This window comes from Lynx canadensis, chromosome A3 (assembly GCF_007474595.2).
Source record: "Lynx canadensis isolate LIC74 chromosome A3, mLynCan4.pri.v2, whole genome shotgun sequence".
Classification (NCBI taxonomy): Eukaryota; Metazoa; Chordata; class Mammalia; order Carnivora; family Felidae; genus Lynx; species Lynx canadensis.
Genome location: NC_044305.1, coordinates 106,905,430 through 106,923,467, shown reverse-complemented (window position 1 = coordinate 106,923,467; position 18,038 = coordinate 106,905,430). Strand labels below are relative to the sequence as shown.

Sequence of the window (18,038 nt, the reverse complement as noted above, 5' to 3'; positions counted from 1 at the left end):
AAGTAACCTAGCCAAAGAAAATAATTGAAAAATACGCACAGATATAAATGCACACAAATTCAACACAGCATTGTTTATAATAGCTAAAAATTATTGCAAACAATCTAAATGTCTAGCAATAGGCTATCTAACACATTGTGGTAATCATGAGCAACCATTGAAAATGGAATTATAGGGGCGCCTGGGTGGCGCAGTCGGTTAAGCGTCCGACTTCAGCCAGGTCACGATCTCGTGGTCCGTGAGTTCGAGCCCCGCGTCAGGCTCTGGGCTGATAGCTCAGAGCCTGGAGCCTGTTTCCGATTCTGTGTCTGCCTCTCTCTCTGCCCCTCCCCCGTTCATGCTCTGTTTCTCTCTGTCCCAAAAATAAAAAAAAAAAAAAAAAAAAAAGTTGAAAATGGAATTATAGATCCATGTTGACATGAACAGAATGATCTATAGATCAATATAAGATACAGATCTATACTGACACAAACATATATTGTGTTAAAAGCAGGTTACAAAAAATATCATGTATAGCTAGATGCTATAATTATAAAAGGAATAAATTCATGAGAATAGATACAGATATACAGCTATATGCATAGAAAAATTCAGAAAGCTTATCCCTTCAAATGTTACTTATATAGATTTCTGGACAGTGGCACTGAAGTAATTTTCTATTTCTACTTTACTTACTTTCATAGATACATGCCTTTTTTTTCACAATTAACAATGAAAATAAACCAAAATTTTATTTATTTTTTATGATTAAAGAAGACTTTTCAATCAATAATAAGAAATGTCTTGAATTGCAAAGAACCCAATAAATCAATTTTCAATTTGTAAATAAAGAAGATCCTTGTTCACTGTCACTTGAGCCTAACACACACCACTCTTTCTTCTTCCCTTAAATGTCATGGTGCAGATTACAGTTAAATAGTTTTGCTAGTGCTATGATTTCCACCTTCCAACTTTTAAAATTTTATGTCTACGCTTGATGCTTCTTATCACCTGTGAAATTGCTGACTTTATACTAAACAGGGCTGCTGGAACCTTTACACTGAAGGCTAAGTTTCTCAAAAAGAAGCCTTTGCCATTGCTAATGTTCCGTGGTCCATGGAGACTCTGTGCATATTATGCTCTTAAATTTTTAGTCTCACTTTGTGGTATAAGTATCGATAACCTCACTTGACAGAGGAGAGGAAAGGCCATGTTCACACAGCTAATAAACTCCTAAGCTGGGAATCGGATCCAGGATTTTTGACTCTAAAGTCCATTCTTTGCCCTCTTGACCACTGTATCCCCTATTGGTCTCATTCACCTCTTTCCTACCTTGAAAGTCTCATCTGACAAGTCTTAACCACACAGAGAAGAGCTTACTTAATTCTCTGCCTCCACATTTGTTGGGATAGATTACCTTATCCATCAATGTCTAACCCCTCATCACTAGCACAACATTAGCTCCTGTGAAAGAGGGACATGCTACTTCTTTCACCACCCTATGTACTGAAACAGTCATAAATTGCGAGCCAAGCACACTGATTTGTTATTGCTGCCTAGACATAATGTTTTTCCATCAGTCAGATAGAGGAAGCACACCCTTCATTAAAGTAAGAAGTAACCAACCTCAGACATCTGTCTGGAAATACCCTACTCATATACCCCGTGGCAAGAAAGTTGACAGGAAATCTGAAATGATTACTCCAATTGCAATGAGCTGAAACAGGTTGTTTAAAATTACAACCGGTGCAAATATCAGATAACTGGCAAGAGAGGGCAAGATTCACGTTTTAATCAAAATTTCTAAGGCAGAAACTTTAATATGCATGTTTCTATATCACACGGGCAAATCTTAAAAAAATTAAGAAGTTTTAAAAGATATGTATCCATCTATGATGCATCACCTGAGGAATGAAAGGGGCAGGGCATCAACTATGTAGGATAGAGCACTCTTCCGGCTGAGGGGAGGAATGTAGTGAGAAGGACAATGGACAAACTTGACCTATGTCTAAGCCAGGGGGATCAGGTGGGCGTGAAAACAGAGGAATCGAAGATGTATAGAGAGCCAAGTGCTGTCAACAGTGACCTAACCTGCATGTGATAAAGCAATGTCCGTTTGCATGACAGTCTTGCAGTAAACTTACCCTTGCATGTTGTGAAGTAAAAAAAAAAAACCCTGAGACCTTGAATTGGAAGATCTAGATTCCAGCTTGACAACATCTATCACTCAAATTAATCTTTAATCTCTGTGAGTTACTCCTTTTATAAAATGGAAATGAAGCATTTCATCCCCCAACCCACAGAGTCACTGAGATTGAATGAGAAAACACTAGGCATAGCATAAAGCATCATGTTAATGCAAGGCTGAGATTTTAGAATTATTTGCCAATTACCCGATCCTAACTGTGTTCTTGCCTGTTTCAGAGATGCATCGTCCATCAACAAATGTTTTCTGAGAGCCTACTTATGTACCAGGCCTGTTCGAGGTGCTGCCCGTACAGCACAATAAAACTGCCCTTCTGGAGTTTACATAGCCAATCAGTGGAGACCAAAATTATAGACTACTAGATTTGTGAGAGCCATTAATGCATCCAACTCAACAGATATTCCTGAGCACCTCCATGGGTCAAGCACAGCGATGGAATAGAACGTACACACCATCTGTTGTAGAGCTTATGGCTTAGAAGCCTGGCGTTGGCCAAGTTTAAGGTGAACCATAATACAGCATCGTACAGCTAAGATAATGCAGTGGAGACACACAACCCCTATTTAGGAGTCAGGAGAGCATCCCGAGGGAAGCAGTGCACATGTCAGAAGACAGAATAGAGAAGAGAGCTAGTGACAACTTTCCCATGCTACCCTGCAGTTTTGAGTACAGTGTTCCTGGCTGCGTGCATCCAAGGAAGAGACCTGAGACACAGAGGATCTAGAAATTGTTAACACATGGTGCATGATGAAAACAACCCCTGATGATATCTATCTTGGAATATTAAAGACTTAAACATAATAAATATCTTATTATAAATAAAATAAGCTTATTTGGTGTGATTCTTAATATCAAATTTCAGTTTAATGGCCAAATATAAATCTTCCTAAAATCCCCATTCCCATTTCTTCTGTTTTTCTGGAAATACCCTTCCTTCACTCTTTAACCAACTCACATTGCCTCACCTCCACTCCAATATTCCTTATCCTCTTCCCTGCTTTTCTTTTCTCCATAGCACTTAACACCTTCCTACATGTATATATTTGACTAATTAATTATTAATCTGCCTTGTCTCAAAATAATATGTCATGTGAAGACAGAGGTTTTATATGTTTTGCTTATAGCTATATTTGAAGATAAATGTCTGCCCTATAAATATTTGTTGAATAGATGAAGGAGACTTGTCCAGAATATGAAATGCCACATAGAACATTTTATTTCTATTGTAGCCAATTGAAGGTGATGGCATTATTTCTTTGAGTATTAATGCAGTGGGTAAAGAGTATAATCAGATAGACCTACGATTTTTTTTTCTGATAGAAAAATATATTTTTCCTTTTATGCTTCCAGTGGTAAGGAACTCATTACCTCAGGCAAGGTGGATAGACAACTCTGATCTCTCCTATTTTCTTCTTACATTAAACCAAATTCTGCCACTCTGTAAACTGTCCTGAGTGATATTAATTTCAATATAAATTGATATTCAATATAGAGGTAGACATAAATCGGTTTAGGATTGAAAACATGCCTACAAGTTATAGTACTAATAAAAAGATAACTTTCATGATCTAAGGCATTCCATTTAAGATTAGTCCCACTGTTCTCCTTTCTGCAGTGCAAATGATGAGACTGGCCATCTCTCAGTAGGTTGTCTTCTTGCAAGGCTGGTTTTCACTGATCCCATTATCCTTGATCAGGACAATTGCCCTCTAGCTATATGATTTTAACTATGGCATCCTGGCTTGGGAAGCAATGTTATCAGATGATGTTTTTAAAATTTTTTAATGTTTATTTATTCTTGATAGAGAGGGAGAGACAGAGCACGAGCAGGGGAGGGGCAGAGCCAGAGGGAGACACAGAATCCAAAGCAGGCTCCAGGCTCTGAGTTGTCAGCACAGAGCCTGATGCAGGGCTTGAACTCATGAACCCCGAAATCATGACCTGAGCTGAAGTCAGATGCTCAACCGACTGAGCCACCCAGGCACCCTGATATATTTAGCCCTAACGGATTATCTTTTCTATAATTACTAGTCATAATCTGCAGTCTTTGTTTTCTTCTTTGGGCCATATGTTTAATCTGCATAATGAAGCCTTATCTCATGGCTACTAGATAGAGTACCAGAAAGGGAGATTTACTTTTGGACAAAAATATATATGATTTCTCAGAAAAGGATACTGTCTCAATGGTAAGATTAAATATATCTTTCAATTTTTTTTTTTTCAGTTTATTTACTTATTTGGCAGGGGGGGCGGAGGGAGGGCGGGCAGAAAGAGAGAAGGAGAAAAAGAATCCTAAGCAGGCTCTGTGCACTCAGCATGGAGCCAGATGCAGGGCTTGAACTCACTAACTGTGAGATTGTGACCTGAGCTGAAAGCAAGAGTCGTATGCTTAACCAACCGAGCCACCCAGGTGCCCCAAATGTATCTTTCAATTTCTAATTACTTTGAAATCATACCTCCTAAAGCTTTGATGTCAACTTCTTTTTTCCTCCACCATGCCTTCTAATATTTTGATATTGTTTTCAGTAATGAGTATAATGGTAGCTGACATTTCTATATTGACTATAATAGTAGCTAAAATTTATTAAATGTACTTAGCACTGCTCTGAACACTTTATAAGTATGAAGTTACTTAATCTTCTTACCAGCCCTTCGACATAGTCGCTGATAGTATCTATGCTTTAAAGTTAAAGAAACTGAGGTACAGAGGCAGGGAATAAATTCAGGCCGTTTGGTTCAGGAGAATCGTGCTCATGACCACAGTGTTAGAGCTTAAATGGATTCACATTTGGATTCATGTTTGCAAAGCTTTAGTTATTTGTATGTGCAAATAAGTTGAAACAATAGTCTAAGAGTATACTAAAAACCTTTGTGGAAAGAGGAAGACATAGTGAATGCAAAAAAAAAAAAAATCATGACTTTCTTGGAGTCCTAAGAAATGTATGTAACTAAAATAATCAAGGTATTGAACTATGTCTTCATCATCTTAAACTTAGTTATAAAATAATTACCTAGGGATCTATCTCTTGATAGCTTAGTGTCTTAGATAAGCAGTTTTTGAACTTTGTGGGCCCAATTATACTCTTAAAAATCAGTGAGGGCCTAACAGAGCTTTTGCTTTTGTGGTTATATCTCTGGCTATTTATTAGAAATTAAATTTATTAGAAATTAAAACTAAGAACGTATTCGATATGAAGTTACTCATTCAACAAAAATAATAATATGTCCACTACACGTTAACATAAGTGATAAATTTTTACCAAGATAACCACATTTTCTATAACAAAAATATTCAGCAGTGAGAATGGTCTTGCTTTCCAGATCTGCAAATATTGCTAACGTTTGGCTTAAGAGAAGGCAGCTGGATTTGCATATCTGATTTTCCATTTAATCGGATTTGTCGCAATATCACGCACTATGTAACTTCTGGAAACCTCCAGTGTACGCTTGTGAAAAGATGAAAAAGAAAACGGCAAATTACACCTTCATATTATTATGAAGAAAAGAGCGTTCACCTGAAAGAATTTCCAACACGTTCAGCAGCACCCGCATCACACTTTGAGAACTGCTGTCTTGCAATGACTGACTAGGAGAAACACAAAATAAACCTTAGGACTTCCCATAGATACTTACATAAACTAGATTCTCCTACTTTCAGTTCTATTGAAAAAAAAACAAAAAAAACAAAAACAGCAACAAAAAAACAACCACAAAGCTTTCTAAGATGTTTCTGAAGTTTTAAGGAGTTCAGAGGAATTTTGCTCCCCTCAGCAATTTTCTATTCAAAATGTAGTTAACAACCTTAACATATTGCCAGACTTGTTTTATCTCTAAAGGGCTTTTGTTTCCTTTGAAAGCATGGAACTAAATAAGTAATGAGGAATTAAAAGCAATTTTTACAAGTCAGTTAAAGCATTTTGAGGACAATTGTGGACTGTTTTGATTTTGCTATGAAGTGTCAGATTCTCTTAAGAACTATGATCTTTTCGGGGCGCCTGGGTGGCGCAGTCGGTTAAGCGTCCGACTTCAGCCAGGTCACGATCTCGCGGTCCGTGAGTTCGAGCCCCGCGTCAGGCTCTGGGCTGATGGCTCAGAGCCTGGAGCCTGTTTCCGATTCTGTGTCTCCCTCTCTCTCTGCCCCTCCCCCGTTCATGCTCTGTCTCTCTCTGTCCCAAAAATAAATAAACGTTGAAAAAAAAAAAAAATTTAAAAAAGAACTATGATCTTTTCCTGTTGGCATACTCTTCATATCATCCAATTTGCAACAACCTATTTTCCTTTGTTTTCTTCTAAAGGGACCCTATACAGTCTCTGGGTCCAAGGCCTAAAGCAGAGTGTTGTCTCAGTTTCCCAGGGCCACCACAGGCTATTGTCCAGACTCCTTTGCCTCGATACCTGCTGGAGTTCATGCATTCATTTAGGGCTAGAAAGATCAAATCTTACCCTTCTGAGGTTTGCCTTCGACTGAAAATAGACAAAGATATAATCTAATGTTAGATAATAATAAGCCCTAGAAAAAACTTAATCATGTCATGGGGATAAAGAGTGACAAAGAAGGGATTTAGGTAAAGTAGGCAGAGAAGGCCTCCCTCAGCAGGTAACATTGGCCTAGACATCTGAATAAAGTAAGGGAAAAATCTATTTCTGGGGCAAGGGCAGTCGTGGTGGAGGTCCTAGAAAATGCTAATTCCCTCATGCCAAGAAGCTTGGATTCTTTGCATTCGAGGAAAGAGCAGGAGCCAGTGTGGCTGGAGCAAAGAGAACAAATGATAGAAATATAGGAAAGGAGATGAAGACCGAGAGAGGTTGTAACAACTTATTCTAAGAGTGCTGGAAACTGGGGCGCCTGGGTGGCGCAGTCGGTTAAGCGTCCGACTTCAGCCAGGTCACGATCTCGCGGTCCGTGAGTTCCAGCCCCGCGTCGGGCTCTGGGCTGATGGCTCAGAGCCTGGAGCCTGTTTCCGATTCTGTGTCTCCTTCTCTCTCTCTGCCCCTCCCCCGTTCATGCTCTGTCTCTCTCTGTCCCAAAAATAAATAAACGTTGAAAAAATTTTTAAAAAAATAAAAAAAAAAAAAAGAGTGCTGGAAACTAATGGAAGGTAGGAAGTAGAGGACTGTCACGTTTGAAGAGAATCGCTCCACTGTGGGGAACTGCCTCAGGGGCATGACGGAAGCAGGAAGGCCTGCGTGGGGAGAGTTGCCAGTGGCTTTCACTAGGATGTTAGCAGCGGGGAAAAGAGGGATCCAATCTGAGATCTAGTTGGACGGTAGAAACAACAGAATTCGTTGATGGATCAAAAATGGGATAGACGAAAAAGTAAGAAAACAAGGCTAAGTGGATTTTTCTGTTGAGCTGCTGGGTGGATGTAGTTTGCTCTTTACTCTCAGAGGGAATGTAGGGGTGAGAAATGAAAAGTTTGGTTTTGAATGCATTAAGTTTGAGATGCCTAGTAGAGCTCTAAGAAGGGACGTTGACGTCTCGGTTGAGAATGTGAGTCTGAAACACAGGGTTGTGGCCTGACATAAAAATTGGAGCAATAGGGGCGCCTGGATGGCGCAGTCGGTTAAGCGTCCGACTTCAGCTCAGGTCACGATCTCGCGGTCCGTGAGTTCGAGCCCCGCGTCAGGCTCTGGGCTGATGGCTCAGAGCCTGGAGCCTGTTTCCGATTCTGTGTCTCCCTCTCTCTCTGCCCCTCCCCCGTTCATGCTCTGTCTCTCTCTGTCCCAAAAATAAATAAACGTTGAAAAAAAATTAAAAAAAAAAATTGGAGCATTAGTGACATGTGCATCATTGCTAAAATCCATTTAAAAAGTTGGGAGCACGCTGGAGCCTGATACTTCCAGTATTAGCTCTGTCCTGATGATATGACTATATCAAGAAGACTAGAGTATCTTGTGAGAAATGTACATTTCTTTTCTCTCCAAAAAAAAAAAAAAAAAAAAAAAAGCTAATTGCAATGGAGAACATGCACTATTCTCTTGATTTCTGAACATCTAGGAATAGCGATCACCCATTTCAGATTTTCTAACATAATTACCTCTCCATAGTCTGTCTTGTTCACTCCGTTTATATCACCAAACTTAATGCCTACTGCGTATTAAGTACTCATTAAATTTTTGAAGGTGTGAGGGAACCATTAAATCAATGAATAAAAAGTTAACCGTCTATTTTCTCTGATATTTTGGTCTGGAAAATGTGGTTATGATTAATGTACAGGTACATCTTACTTATAGCAAGTGTAATATTGCAATGACAGCGTGATGCATTATTTGCAGCATTCGGTGTTTAAAAATATATAATACTATCCTCTGAAAACAGGAATAGAAAGCTTGTCAAATACATAAGTAAATTTCTTGGGCAACCTAATCTTTTAAAATTTATGTAGTGATTTTAAAGTTTACTTATTTATGTTGAGAGAGACAGAGACAGCGCAAGTGGGGGAGGGGCAGAGAGAGAGAGGAAGAGAAGGAATGCCAAACAGACTCTGAGCTGTCAGCACAGAGCCTGATGCGGGGTTCAAACCCACAAACTGTGAGATCATGACCTGAGCCGAAATCAAGACTCTGAGGCATAACCGACTGAGCCACCCAGGTGCCCTTAAAATTTATTTTAGTAGGCTGAACTACCATGGAGTCTGAAGAAAACGTCAGGTTTCTTTTATCTTAACAGAGGACCTTACCATGTAGTCCTAGATTGGGGAGCTAAGGTTTTGTAGCTCCCTATTCCTGGAACCCTCTGAATGCCTGCGAATAAATCAGTTCAGTCCTCTGTGCTTCAGGCTGTTATCTGTAAAATAATCAGCCTGCTCCTGTCTCCCTACCCCCTCCCTATTTCTTTGTCTCACGTTATTAAAAAGAGGTAATTTCCTGGGGGACCTGGGTGGCTCAGTCAGTTAAGCATCCGACTTCGGCTCAGGTCATGATCTCACAGCTTGTGAGTTCGAGCCCCGCATCGGGCTCTGTGCCGACAGCTCAGAGCCTGGAGCCTGCTTCAGATTCTGCGTCTCCCTCTCTCTCTGCCCCTCCCCAGCTTGTGCATGCACGTGCTCTCTCTCTCTCTGTGTCTCAAAAATAAATAAACTTAAAAAAAAGAGGTAATTTCTTGCCACTTAAACAATATTTTAGAAACGATTGCTCAACTTTACAGTCACTACCCAAATGAAAAAGACTTTTGACCTTTTGCTGAAGGAAGAAACGGGGGTCAGTTGGCATGGAAAAGTTTTCTTCCTTTGGCTGAAGATGAACTTAACTGCATTTTTTTTCTGCTCTGTACACTTAAGCCGCATGGGTAATTTATCCTTGAGTTGAACTGAGTTTCAGTAGGTGTGTGTGTGTGTGTGTGTGTGTCCGTGCATATGTGCCTGTGCGTGTGCATGTTTGTGTATAGGAGACTTGGTCGACGTAGGAACTAAATACAAAGACACTGGTTGATAAACTTTCAAGAGGCCTAGAGTAGGCTCAGTAAATGTTCATTTCTGAATTAGAGTAGCTTGATGTGGCACAACGAATTTCCAGGATAGTTGTGACTCAGTACTTTTCAGGAGCTATCCGGACTTCAGCTTGGAAAAAAGTCAGAGATGATCACAATGTGTTAACATCTTTTCAGAAAAAAAAAAAAAAAGCTCTATTAATACATAGCATTATTATTATTCCAGCCTGCCTCCTTCGGCCACACATTTCAGCATCAAATTGTAAAAATCCAGTGATACAATTTCTGGAGGGTTGTTTCACTCTCTTTTGCCTGTTCGTTAATATTGTTTGAGAGGTAATTTCTTTTTTCTGCCTTTTTATATTCAGCTGTATCTTGGGGGTGATAGAAGGCCTTTTCTTTCTCAGTTTTTCTGCTCTCCACACATACATTCTCTCTCTCCTTCACACACACACACACACACACACACACACACACACACAATTACCGATTTTCTGAAAAACAAAGCAAGTCACTTGTTTAAGGCTGTCCTACTTGTCATAGGGAGGACAGTTGTTATTTGAGCCATAATCAGCATAGTACTGCGCTGAAACAGGCAGGTGTCTTTCAGTCCCTGTTTACATATTGCTGAGGCCGACTCAACTCAGTGTGACCTTTACAGAGCTAAACTATCCCAACAAATTGCAATCGGCCGTCATGTTTGTATTTATAAATTCAAACAGTGAAAAAATTATTTAAAGCAACGTGTGTTAGAGAATCAAATGTACTGTCCATTTAAAAACCTATGATTTCATTTGAGTAATAAAAAGTCACGTGCTGAGTTTTTTCATTATACATATACATTTGCATTATACATATATACATGATACATTTTTCCTGTACATATAGAGTGCGTGTTTCTCTCCCTTTTAAAAGATCAGTTTCTGATGGGTTCCAAAGGATCTCAGTGATAGCAAGATTTCAATATAATTTTATTCTTTGATGGATTTTCTGGGGAATTTCACGTCCATTTCACGGGATATTGCATTTCATTATTGATCAACTAATTTTAAATTTCAGGAAAATTTGCAAGTCCATCAATTCAGCACTAATTCAGAATGTGCAATCATTTAGACATTGATTGTTACTGAATAAACATTTAAAATATCTGACTAAATTTCTGAGGTCCTTTTGGGGAAAATTCAATTCTAAATCAGTATTTTAAGAAAATAAATGATTAAAGGATATCAGAATTTATATATTTTTGTATGTAATTTTAACTTACAAATTTAAAATTGATTTTTTGTGTCAATTTTTTTTGTTTACAGCATATAGATAGTCACAATGAATTCTTGTTCCACTAAAACCTGAAACCCAAATTTTTGATATACTATTTTTCTTTTAATCAGGATTTTTGTCAGACTTAGGAAAATCATACATGTTCTTTAAATTCATAGAAATCTTTCTCTTGGTCACCTGGCTGGATACCACTTTTTCCCTCAAGTTTTCCTGATATAGAGATTATAGTGATAAATACTTCTTACATTCCATAGATGAGGAAACAGAAATTTCTCATCTTGGTTAAAAAGAGAAAACACACCAGGAGAAATAAACAGAGTTTTCGTGTTCCTATCTCTTAAAACACTACCTTCATTTATTTTTTTTAATTTCTGTAATGTTTATTTATTTTTGTGTGAGAGAGAGAGAGAGTTAGCAAGGGAGGGGCAGAGAGAAAGGGAGCACAGGATCTGAAGCAGGCTCCAGGGTCCAAGCTGTCAGCACAGACCCCGACGTGGGGCTCGAATTCATGAACTGTGAGATCATGACCCAAGCCCAAGTCGGATGCTTACCTGACTGAGCCACCCAGGTGCCTCTCGCTTCATTTCTAATTGAGAAAGATCACTAAAATATGAGTGATAAGTGTTTCCATCTTAGCTTGGATTATAAGGTGCTTTGACATCTTAAGGCTTCTGGACTTGCGGAAAACATTTTAAAAGTTGTGAATATGGGAGAAAAATGCAAGACTATTTAACATCACTTGCATTGTTTATCTCTTCATAGTGGTCCATTTAATAGCTGTGTGACTGCTTATCCTTAGTCCCCACCCATGGGCTGCTCATTAATGTACCCGGGCAATTTCTTCCTGACGCCACATCTATTGATACAGCTATGAAAATTGACTGAGGACCAATGATAAGGTTTCCGTAGTGACTCAATTTTACCGAGGAATGGGAGAAAAATGGGACAAGGAAAGGTCATATGATAAAAAAACTGCATAGTTTCATTACTTTTTTTTAAATTACATTCTGATTTTCTGTGGTGCCAGTAGAGAGGCCATCAACATTTATTCTTTAGAACTAAAACAAACAAAAAAATCCCTCATGAAACACTGAAAGAGGAAACCAAAAGTTGCTCTGTTCCCCAAATGCAGTGCTTTTGGTTGCCAAAGGTTAGTTGCCCTAATGATGCTTTGATGAAGGAGGTTGAGTGTATTAGTTGAATCCCAACCAACAGTTCTTGTTGGGGTGCAAGGTGCTCATTTCCAAGTTGTGCTGAACACATTGGCCACTCTAGAATACACATCTTCTTTCTGTCCATATCTCATGAGGAATGAATGAACTCAATGACATGGTAAGAGAGGAAGACCATGATATTGTGCAGCATTTGCAAACAGTACTCACTGTCTAATCTTACATTTTGAAGAGATTCATCAGTGTCTATAACTGCATTGATTTGGTGCTTAAGCACAAATATCTAGTAACATAAAAGATCACAACCACAACCTTTTCATTATAGAGATATCCTTTAATGTGGGAGGGGGAGAGAGGAGTGTGTTCTTTGCCGTTAGATACAAGGGCAATTTATTGGTTCTGAGGTATATTGTATCGTAGCATTTTAAGGTTTAGGCTGTGAATGTCACCGCACATACAAATGAATGCTATATTTACTTGTAAGTGCCATGGTGTTGGGAGGACAAAACAGGCTTTGGATTCAGTCATACCTGGGGTTGAATCCCTGAAACATGTGAGCTATGTGATTTTATGCAAGATTATTTCATCGCTTGGGTTTTAGTTTTCTTCCTCAAAGAGGAATATGGCACCTTTCTTGCAGGATTGCTCTAAACATTCAACAACATCCCATTTGGAGAACATGTAACAGTGTGTCTGAGAAAGAGTAACATTAACTCTTAGATCCCTCTTCTCTCCCCAGAAGAGAATATAGCTTGATTTGGGTTAAGAGAATCTCCTATTGTAGAGAATGATCATAATCTTCACCACCGGGTTTATGAATAGGGGAAGAAAATGAAATATTTTATTTATTCTTGAAAATAAACCAAAGAAGAACGAATTGTTCACAAGTCTTAACGCTTTTAGACAAGTTGTGTTTACGTGCTGAAAAGTGGGATCTCAGCTTTTCATATCTCCACCCCTTTCTGTCTGTCTCAAAAACCCAAGTATGCCTTGCCTTGGGCAAATCCTGAAAGAGGAGGACAAATTTCTGATTCTTCCACAGAACCTTCTGATTCTTCTTTTGATTGGTGCTTTCTGAATCAGGATTATGCAGTTTAAAGTTAGAATTTCAGAGTTGGAAGAGCTATTACAACAGTGTCTTAAATCTTCAGGCACATGAAAATCACCTGAGAAGCTTGATCAAAATGGAGATTTGCAGTGCCTATCCCAAAAGATTCTCATTTGGGAGGTATAAGCTCCCCGTTCCTGCATTTTTTTAGATTATTTTAAAGTTGTTATGTAAATTCCAGTTCGTTTACATACAGTGTCATGTTAGTTTCAGATGTACAATTGAGTACAACTGAGTACGATTCAGCACTTTCACACATCACCCAGTGCTCATCACCACAAGTGCACGCCTTAATCCCCATCACCTATTTAACCACAGCCCACCCACCTCCCCTCTGGTAAACAAATATCCCAAGTATCTCTGATTCAGTTGGCGACACACCCACGTAGACCATCTCTGGCCTTAGGGCTGTCTAATTCAAGGTTCTAACTAGTGCAGGCGCCTTAGAGCTTCTGATTCAGCTGAGCTGCCAGGGGAGGCTTCGGATTTTGTGTGAACCGAAGCTTACACAGTTTGGAGTCTGTGTTAAGAAAAGAAACAAACAAACAAAAAAGTTACTTTTGTAAATGTTACCAAAGCATAGGATCATGTGAACATGTTACCAGGCCTTCTCCCTGGGCCTGGGAAGGGACCCATGGATATGAGGGTCGCCGGACATAAGCTTCCAAGCTTCACAGTACGTTCATTTCTGAGTCCCACCATGGCAATCCATCCTTCTGATTGTCCCTATTTTACACAACGAAGAAACTGAGGAATGTAACTTGCTACGGCCAAAGAGCTAGTAAGTGGCAGAGCTCGGATTTGAATCCAGGGCCTGTCTCCAGAGCCTTTGTTCTTTTTACCATGACAACATAATCTCTCTTACAGATAGTTCCTGTTTTCTGAAAACCATACAGAGACGATACTTCGTCTTATTTCTATTACAGGACCCTCAGTTACACTCTCACTAGACGAAATAAAGGGCTGATGACGACAAATAAATAGATAAAATGATTAGTCGAGTAGTTTTGCATTGTTGATTACTATGAAGTTACTCTCCTTGTGTATTTTTATATTTTAAAATCTAAATTTAAAACACACAATCACTCAGAATATGTATTGAGGCATACCTGATAAGTAGTTGATGAAGGCTCTGGGGGATTAAAAGTAAAAGAAGGTACATCTATCACCCTGGAAATTTATAATCTAATGAGCCAAGGGTGTTCATAGAGTGGGTGGTATATCTCAAGGGTGAGATAACCCTGAACTTTACAAACAGCATGAGCAAGTATGTGGAAGGCTTCCACATTTAGAGAGGAGAGAAAGCATAATCCTAACCTCCACAAAAGAATAGCTACATTAAACCAAAACAAAACAAAATTAAAAAAAAAAACAAACAACGAAAGAGACAGCTAATTGTTTAGTCCAATATTCTGTTAGCAACACGCCCCTCCCTTTTAGCTGCTTAGAATAAAGATGACTTTGCCGTGAACAGCGGGCACATGACTAAGTTCTGCCTGATGAGATCGAAACAGAAGTGTTATGTGAGAACTTCCAGAAAACCTTCTTAAAAGACAGCTGACTGCTCCCTTTGTTCCTTTCTCTTCCCCTTTCTCCTTTCTGCTGGCTCAGTGTGGATTTATGGCTGGAATTTGAGCAGCCACTGTGGTCCATGAGGCAGTGTACTAAAGTTTGCAAAGCGTCAGGATACGTAGGAGTCATAGTGACCATGAAGCTGCTCTATCAGGCTTGAACTGTTTATTTCCAGATTATGTTCACCAGAGAGAGAGAGAGAGACCACTATTTATTTAAGAAATGTTTATTTGGGGTTTCTGTCATTTACAGCTGAATTTAATCCTAACTTATAAAAACGTGTACCATGAATGCTAACCCCAACTGTCATTGTGTTAAGAAGATTTTAATTGTATAAAGTAGGTATAACTAACACTCTACAACTACACTTTAAATAAAAAAAAAACCAAATGCATCACTATTATGCACCCAAATAAAATAAACACTTACAAACTCTCACTCTGGGAGAAAATATGATCATTTCAATCATTCCATGTTAGTCAAATTAGCATTAAATCTTTTTCTTTGGTAGTGTGTTCAGATGATTTGCATACATAGCTTCTTCCAAATTAGGTCCCTGTAGTGGATATTTATTGTATTAAAAGTAGTTAATAAAATTAATTCTACCAATGCTAGAATTTCTGGCAAAAAAAAAAAGAGAATATATTTTATATATAGTACCTTTCTGGTGATGCTCAAAAAATATGATGCAGAAGATTCCGTATATGATCTGGGCATATTAGGCATTCAGTGTTTGTTGAATGAATAATTTGATAAATAAATACTGTTCTACAAATAGCACCATTGGTGGCTATGATGCAAATGAAAGCATCTGAGATATAGAGGAAGTTGGTGGAAAGTGAAACAAATCATTTTCATGGGATAAGAGGAAATGTGTAGATGGTAGGAGCAGATGTTTGATCATTGGAGCAGGATCAACAATGCAATGCTTGGAGAACCAATAGTACTTCTGAGAAACCAGCCATATTGTAAAATAATCACTTTTAGAGGGATTAATAATTAATTAAACTAACAAAGCGCGTGATATTTCAGAAAAGAGAAAATTGATTTCTTCCAAATTAATTGATTAATTCAAGGATTAGAGAAAGAATCAATTGTTCAATAATGATTTGTTGAAATCCTGTTAAGTGATCAACACTGGGAGATGACATATACTCTAAATATGCCTCAGTGCTATGTCTATTACTTGTAATTTTAATGCTAGTAATTCACAGTCAAACATGCTCTGTATTTTCCCCAATTGACCGCATTTTTTGTTTGTCTCATAGATATCATAGTTATAGAGGTGGAAGAGATTTTGAAGAGTGTTTCACTAATATTTAGGACAAATTTTGCTAAATGCAATTTTTTACCTGCAGGGCATTTTTTTTTTTTTTAATCATAAACAGGCTTGATATAATCTTTTTAAAAAGTAGGCTAGGGGCACCTGGGTGGCTCAGTCGTTGATGTGTCTGACTTCAGCTCAGGTCATGATCTCATGATCTGTGAGTTCAAGCCCAGCTTCAGGCTCTGTGCTGACAGCTCAGAGCCTGGAGCCTGCTTCGGCTTCTGTGTCTCCTTCTCTCTCTGTCCCTCCCCCATTCACATTCTATTTATCTCTTTCTCTCTCTCTCTCTCAAAAATAAATAAACATTAAAAGGGGGGGGGCACCTGGGTGGCTCAGTCGGTTTGAGCATCCAACTTGGCTCAGGTCATGATCTTGTGGTCCGTGAGTTCAAGCCCCGCATCGGGCTCTGCGCTGACAGCTCAGAGCCTGGAGCCTGCTTCAGATTCTGTGTCTCCCTTTCTCTCTGTCCCTCTCCCACTTGCACTCTGTCTCTCTCTCTCAAAAATAAATAAATGTCAAAAAATGTAAAAGTAAAAAAGTAGGCTATCCATGATAATGATGTATAAATAGCATGACTATGTTACATATATTTAATGTGGCTTCCCATAGTACTATATGCTTTTCTGTTGTCTATGCATTTTCATGTTGTTTGTATAGAACTGCTACATCCATTCTATAAGCACTTTAAAGTTTGGCTGCTATTTTTTCATCACTCAGCTCACTAGGGAATATGGTATTTCCTTAAGAAAACTTTCCCTGGTTACCCAGACCAGATCAGATCCCCTGCTATGCACCCTATACTTCTAGAAATACACTTACCATAAGTGTAATGAGTTAAAAATGTAATTTGTGTTTAATATCTAGCTCTTCAACTGCAATATAAGAGCAAAGAATGTTCACTCCAGTGTTCCCAGCATAGTACCTTGCACAAAGTATGGGCACCCAGCATAATGCCTGGCCCATACAAAGTGCCCAATAAATGATTGCATGCATGAATTAACACAACGGGTAGTCATTGAGAACCTACTTTGTGCTTCCCACAACTGTGCAAATTATTTAATAGCAGGAGTTTGATTTGGGGCCCTTTTTCTTGGCCAACCTACTACTTTGCTTCATCTGAGATTGCTGATTTCATACTCAGGCCCCTTAAGAATAGTTCTCCTTTGTTCCTTCAATTAGTATCTGTTTTCACATGCTATGTGTGAAGCTGAATTTATCTTTGGAATCTTCCACTTACTGATAATTTGCTAATTGTATAATTTTTTTTTAAATTTTTTTTCAACGTTTATTTATTTTTGGGACAGAGAGAGACAGAGCATGAACGGGGGAGGGGCAGAGAGAGACGGAGACACAGAATCGGAAACAGGCTCCAGGCTCCGAGCCATCAGCCCAGAGCCCGACGCGGGGCTCCAACTCACGGACCGTGAGATCGTGACCTGGCTGAAGTCGGACGCTTAACCGACTGCGCCACCCAGGTGCCCCGCTAATTGTATAATTTTTAATGACTTGAATTGTGGGGCTCCTTGGTTGGCTCAGTTGGTTAAGCATCCGACTTTGGCTCAGGTCATGACCTCACGGTTCGTGGGTTCGAGCCCTGTGACCATATCTGTGTTGACAGCTGGGAGACTGGAGCCTGCTTGGGATTCTGTGTCTCCCTCTCTCTCTGCCCCTCCCCCACGCTTGCTCTGTCTCCCACTCTCTCAATAATAAAATAAACATTCAAAAACAATAATAAATAAAGTTTTTCAATTGCAAAGTGCCCTTAAAGACTATACAGTCCAAAATATTTTGTAATAAAATATTTCCTTCACTTAACATAGCTGAAAATTAGTTGTCTGGCACTCTTCGAACACTTTTAATCACCCTCAGGAAACACACTTCTTTGCAAGGAAGCACAACCCCTTGTTGTACCTCTCAAATCATTGGAAACTTCTTTATGTTGTTTGGAGCTCTTCCATGCTATAAAA

The 18,038-nt window shown here is 39.0% G+C and overlaps 1 protein-coding gene across 7 annotated transcripts in view; it reads right to left on the bottom strand.

Annotated features, from left to right (window-relative positions):
* SLC8A1 (solute carrier family 8 member A1) overlaps positions 1–18,038 on the bottom strand; it is a 385,679-nt gene that overhangs the window by 347,670 nt on the left and 19,971 nt on the right. The window contains exon 1 of one of the 7 annotated variants that reach the window (XM_030311229.2): positions 5,701–5,729. The exons of 5 other annotated variants lie outside the window; for them this stretch is intronic. The gene's annotated coding sequence lies outside the window, so the exon portion shown is untranslated. Of the gene's footprint in view, positions 1–5,700; positions 5,730–18,038 lie in introns of those variants that run through there. One more of the 7 variants, XM_030311227.2, reaches the window with a different exon arrangement.